The 6,492-nt window shown below is 33.7% G+C and overlaps 1 long non-coding RNA gene across 2 annotated transcripts; it reads right to left on the bottom strand.

Moving 5' to 3' along the window:
• Nucleotides 1–511: 511 nt before the first annotated feature.
• On the bottom strand, nucleotides 512–1,533 carry LOC131628402 (uncharacterized). 2 transcript variants are annotated; one of them, XR_009291784.1, is made up of 4 exons: nucleotides 1,447–1,533; nucleotides 1,235–1,314; nucleotides 1,059–1,121; nucleotides 512–920 (listed from the first exon to the last, which is right to left on the bottom strand). It is a non-coding gene; the product is annotated as an uncharacterized LOC131628402 (long non-coding RNA). The 2 variants fall into 2 exon arrangements; XR_009291783.1 differs by having other exon boundaries at nucleotides 1,059–1,314.
• Nucleotides 1,534–6,492: the final 4,959 nt, after the last annotated feature.

The following is a 6,492-nucleotide window of genomic DNA, read 5'->3' as shown; positions in this document are numbered from 1 at the left end:
GATTGTACAACAAAAATTGTTTTCTGCACAGTCGCAATGCGTTGGAATGCTCTCTCGAATTCCAAAACTCGGACTCTAAGCCTTATATCAATTATGCAAGTTTAGTTCAAACAGAAGGTGATATGTATCAAATTAGTCTCACCTGTCATTGGACTGGCGGCCAGTCAAAAGTTATAACCTATCAACTCCAAAATTGTACACGTCGCATTTTTAGGTGTAAATTCATGACTTAAATTCTGGATCCTCATAGCCATAAGCTGCTAGCAGCTGTCCTGATTTATCGAAGTTCACTTGTTTCCATAGCTATTTTCATAATATATCTAAGTTCCTATCACAAAAATACCAATAAAATTAGTAAACAAACTTTTGCAATAAATTGTACTTTTAGAATTAACAATAGTGAACTTACCGCAATGGTCGCGCTTCACCATATTCTGCAATTGTAATAGCTCCATATCACAGAGACAGATAGAGTGGTAAAATCTTGTTGACACTTAAGAAAATCCAAATATTTATTTGTGCTTACCCACAAGACCAAATAAAATGCAATATATAACAGCAAATATAGGAACGGTATTGATGCAAATAAAGCTCCAAATTTACCTAAAAGAGAGAAGCAGATTATGTTGAGATTGAAATTGATTTACACTCTGTGGCTTCTTCCCTCCAGAGTTTTGCTGAGTGTAAAGCACGATGTCAACGACACCGATAACATCTATACAAAACGAACTGTGTTAGGGAAATACAAAGAAATAAACTGTAGAATGCTTTTAACTTAGTTTGACATGACATAAAAGACAATATGACAAAGAACATTCATTTGCCATAACAGGTTGTTATAACAGGCTGCATCACCGACTCGAACTGCCACTTCCCACAAAATTCTGCTAACCAATCCGCATAACCACCACAAAAAATTCCTGCAAAAAACAAAACCAAACAGAAACCAAAAGCCGGTTCAGCCAAACTAAAGAGTCTTTGTACCAAGATTCATAATACAACAATCTAACAATGAATATTATAGAACAACAAAACATTGGTTGGAACTTGAAACATACCATATTGGAAAAGACCTTGCGACCGAGATCTCCTGAAACCCTAAGCCCATGGAAGGGTCAGATCTGGAAAAAAAGCCAGCTTCCGTATCTCAGAGTCCTCTTCCAGATTCTATTGTTGCACAAAATATTTCAAAAAAATCAAATCCGGTTATTGTTGATAGCAAATCATCGCTTACAAATATCAAAATCTCCACCGGAAATGCGTTGCCGCCACGACAGATCTACCACCGCAAAACCGCACGTCGATGTAAAACCACTTTCATAAACAACAAAATTAATTTTTAACCAAAACTCTTCCAGATGCTTAGCCGTCCTTGAGATAAAATCTCCAAACAGTTTAAAACAATTAGACCCAGATCTAAAATATAAAAAGTGAAGCTTTTCTTACCAAACTGCCGCAAATCTCCCCCTTTTTTTGCTTGAGCCAACACCATTAAACCTGAAATAACAAAAAAAAAACTAAATCTAAATCTAAATCACCAAATCTAAGAAGAAGATCTGTTATGTAAAATCAAATATTTGTGAGTAATAACAAAGCTTGACGACGAAGAACAAATACCGTCGAAGTCCGCTTTATCCGAAAGTAGAAACCATCACATCAAAATTGTCGAAAACAGTTTGAAGAAGAAGCAGAACGATAGGATGAATGAGGAGAGAAAAATGAGGCAAATTTTGTGATTAAGGGAATTAGGGTTTGTTGTAGAAAGAGAGATGAAGAAAGAGAAGAGAGAGATAACAAAGATGTAGAGAGAGATAGAAAAGAGAAATAAGATGGTGGAAGTCGTTTGCTGTAGCATAGAATAGAAAGAGTAGGTATTCAAAGAATTGCAAAAAACACATCCACGTGGCAAGCCATATAACCAAAGGGGCATTCTGGTCCTTTCCAGAACATCTAACTTTCTTATATTGTAGATGTTAGTCAAGAGCCTTGGAGATGCACCATTGATTTAAAACAGTTTATTGTGAAACTTAGAATTAGAGACTAACACAAAAAAAGAAGGAAAAATTTAGGGACTGAAACCAAAAACACATCATCTTACAGGAACGAAATGACTATTTAAGTAAGAATTCTGGATTTGTGTTCATATCTTCATCCTCAACCTTCATACCAACTTAAAATTTTTCAAACCCAAAATTGATGTTAAAATTTTCAACTATTAATATTTTAACTACTAATTAATATTAAATAGTTTATTTAATAGGGTTAAATATGTTTTTGGTCCTTCTAAATATAGCGGTTTTCAACTTTAGTCCTTCTAAATATTTTCTTCAAAGAATGGTCCTCTTAAAAATTTTAATTTTAACTTTTAGTCCCTCATGGCAAAATCGTAGCTAAAATGGTCGCTAATTTCGTCGCTTAATAAAAAACCGTCGCTAAAACCGTCACTAAATTGTAAAAACCGTCGCTAAATTGCAGGAGGGACAAAAAGTTAAAATTAAAATTTTTAGGAGGACAATTCTTTGAAGAAAATATTTCGAGGGACTAAAGTTAAAAACAACTATATTTAGAAGGACCAAAAACTTATTTAACCCTATTTAATATTAACAATTGAAATATTAATTAAATTCTTGAATATTAGTAGTTTAAAAAATATATACTTCAGTTATTTTTATTAAATATTAATATCATAATCAATAGATTAATCATTAAATAAATAAATTAATAAATTATTTCATTAATTAATAAATTACTTAATAAAATAATTATTTAGTTTAAACTATTTAGTAATATAAAAAAATCAAAATGTTTAATAAACTATTTTGAGAATATTAAAGCACTTTTATATATATATATATATATATATATATATATATATATATATATATATATATATATATATATATATATATATATATATATATATATATATATATATTTATGTTCAAGTGATTTAAACATAATAATAAGGTGACCTACTAATAAATAAAGAGTAGCTTGTAATTGCAAAGGTTATGAGTTTAATTCTTTTTCGGCTACAAGCGAGTTAGCCGCATATTATTTTAGAGAATATCTCATTATATCTCTTGGATCTCTTTTAGAGAATATCTCATTATATCTCTTGGATTTTTTAGGCACCTGGCGAAATTCTAATTATGTTCCCTTCTTCCGTAGATGCACATTCGGAAGCACCTTTTTTTATTTAAAAAAATTGATTTTTTCGTAGGTGTATCTACATATGTATTTTAAACTAGTGTAAGTTGGCAAAAACTACAAATAAATTCAGTTCAGGGATTTTTCCGTAGGTACATCTACGTAATAGCTTAGTGAGAGAATATTTCGTAGATGTGCCTATGAAAGCATCTGATATAGTTTGAACCAGCATGATCACTCCCCCATTGTCACATTTCTTCTTCAACACATACTCACCACCCTAAAAAACCATACTTCATCAATATCATTTTCCACTCCAAAGCTCCATTTTTTTGGTACATCAAATCAAAGGGAGTAAGAGAAGACTGAATTTATGGCATAGTCATCTTTATCCATCGCATTGCCCACATTAAGTATGAATTTTTTGCAAAAAAAGTTATGTTGCTTCGAAGGTACATCTATGGAACATGTTAAAGATGAACACGTTCCGGAGGTGCATCTACGGAAGGTGTCTATGTTATTTTTTTACACCAGTCTTGTAATTTTGTGTTATTTCTGTTATTGGTTACGAATAGGTATGGTGCACCCCGATAATATCTCAATAAAATTAGTTCCTTCAGTCAATATTTCACTGAAGGTTGAAGGGGTAGTCGTTAAGGCGATCGATGTCGGCATTGACTTTAATAATAAGCAAGAGTCTGATGATCGGGAAAGCATGCTTACATGGATTCGTAGAAATGCAACTAACCATGGGTTTAGTGCGGTAATAAGAAGATCAGATAATGATACGACAAGATGAAATGCTTTCATAACAATGTTGTGCGAAAGAAGCGGGAAATACCATCCTCTTTTAAGGAAGTTTAAAAGAGGCGACACAGGTACTAGAAAATGCGAGTGTCCATTTAAATTTTGTGGTTACATGGTGGCTAGGACATTTAGTGTTATTTGTGGTTACATGGTGGCTAGGAAGAAGTGAAGATTTAGTGTTATTTGTGGTTTGCATAACCATTACATGTGCAGAAAATTATAAGGACATCCTAGTGTTTGTCGGCTCAAATCAGAAGAGAAGACATATATTATTGACATGTCATTGAATCTTGTCCAACCGAAAAATATACTTGCCACAATGAAACGGAAGGAATCCGATAACGTAACAAATATAAGGCAACTGTATAACACACGGTACCGCATTAATAAGGCTATTAGGAGAGATAAAAGTGAGATGCAACAACTATTGAAGATGTTGGATGATAACTGTACTACGGTGAAGTGACTTTTTTATCGAAATGTCGCGGTTAAGTATGAGTCGCCACCGACTTTTATTTTATCCAAATATTAGAAAGGCTAAAAGAACAGGAAAAGACCTTTTTAAAAGAGATTGAGTTCGGGGGGTAATTATGCAAAGGGAATGTTTAAGGCACCCTTTGCATCCATGGTTATCCATGGGCTCTTAATTGCTTTGCTCTTTTGAAGGTTTATGAAAAAAAGTGTAGAAAAATATTTTAGCCAGAGCAAGGCAATTAGGAGCAATTACCTTAATAATGTAGAAAAAACAAGTCTTTTAGCCTTTCAGGGTGAAAGGGTCTATCCATGCCATAAGAGGGCAGGAAGCCTTTCATTTGGATATTAACGGGTCATCAAGTTATCGTTCGCCATAAGACTGTCCCATGCCATAGAGAGGCAGGTAGTCTAAGGGAAGGATCAGAATAACCTTTCGTTAGGCAACCAAAGGATACCTCAGCCTTTCGTAGGCAACTTCCGAGGGACGAGATCATGTATAGTGTATCAAAGGCAGCATCATTAGGAACTTATGATATTTGCATTAATCGAGGCAACATGGCTGAGGTATCCTCGTATTCGAGGGACATGACTATTCTGCAAAAAAACATAAGGCAACAGGCAATAGGCAACAAGAGAGGTTACCAAAAAAGTGTGTGTGGGTGCAACAATTATGTGATTCAATTCGAAATATATTATCTTGTAATTAGTGATTCTAATTCAGTTCAAGGTTATCACTCCCTAAGATTACTAACCACATCAATTAATATGGGGAAGGGGAAAAAGAAACCAGCGGGGGAAAGGGAGAATGAAACCAGTGGATCTGACTCAAGTAATAATTAAAGCGGAATAAATAAACAAGGTTAAGATTTAGGGTTACCGACTATTGAGCTTTGGCGGTGGGCTAACCCTGAAAAATTAGGAAAAGAGAAAACAAAAATAAGGGGTGAGGGTATGGACAGTTCATTTGCCAGATAATGTTAACCCTAATTCAATAAAAAATGGCAAAAAGAAATTAAACAAATATGAAAAAGACTTAGCTTTGATTTGATCTGATATGGTTCGTAGTCGAAGGTTGCCTCGAGCATTGACTCAGAACATTTCGTAAAAGGCGTGGCGCGTAATCGAAAGGTGTCTGGTGATTACCCTAAAAAATGCACAGAGAAACAAAACATTTTTAGCGTAGGTGTGATCTTCGTAAACCCTGATTAGGGTACCAATTAATAAAAAAAATTAACAGAAAAACATAATCGATTTAATTAATTATTGGTTTTCAACCTAATTAATTAAATCGTTGAAAATTAAGTTTCTAACTCTAATATGTATTTTGGTTAAAAAAACACTAATAATTAAATAACTAAACAATTATATTAATTCATTTAATCAAAACAAAAATTATTATAATCAATTAAAATAAATTAATTAAATAAATATTATCAAAGTAATGATTTTATGAAAAAGAAAAGAAAGAAATTTTAAAAGATATTTAAACAAATATTAGTGAAAGAGTGAGGAATAAATAACAAAATTATTAAATAAATAAACTATGCTTTAATCAGGTGTATCCTGCTTCTGAAGGTGCATGGTGCGCATGCTTGTTCATACTCGTTGGATTGAAGGAGTAGTAGATCTGATGGTTTGTGGTTGAGGGCACATCGTAATCGTGCAAACGAAGAAGCACTTAATCTGGGAGGCAATTGTGTAAAACAAGTTTAAAAAATAAATGAACAAAATACTACCATGCCTGGGGATCGAATCCAGGCCTCTAGGATGACCAACAAAGAGCCTCGACCAACTGCGCTGTCCATATTAAGTTACGCGCGTTGCCATCATCGTCTTCGTTGGGGTCTGCAATAGCAACAACTTTCGGCCACGGTTTTGGTCTCGTCGCCATAGCCCCTGCCAAGCACAAATTGCAGAATACACCATAGAAATATAAATGGAAACCATAAATCAACTTGTTTTGATCCCCTGAACATGATAGTGTCCATGTTTTTCCCCAATTTTGCTTCAAATTAAAAGCCCTAATTCGAAGCTCTGCAACCTAACAATGGCAGATCATGC

Source organism: Vicia villosa, unplaced genomic scaffold, assembly GCF_029867415.1.
Source record: "Vicia villosa cultivar HV-30 ecotype Madison, WI unplaced genomic scaffold, Vvil1.0 ctg.000451F_1_1_3, whole genome shotgun sequence".
Classification (NCBI taxonomy): Eukaryota; Viridiplantae; Streptophyta; class Magnoliopsida; order Fabales; family Fabaceae; genus Vicia; species Vicia villosa.
The sequence above is the reverse complement of the archived record's forward strand: the minus strand, read 5'-3'. Positions and strand labels throughout refer to the sequence as shown.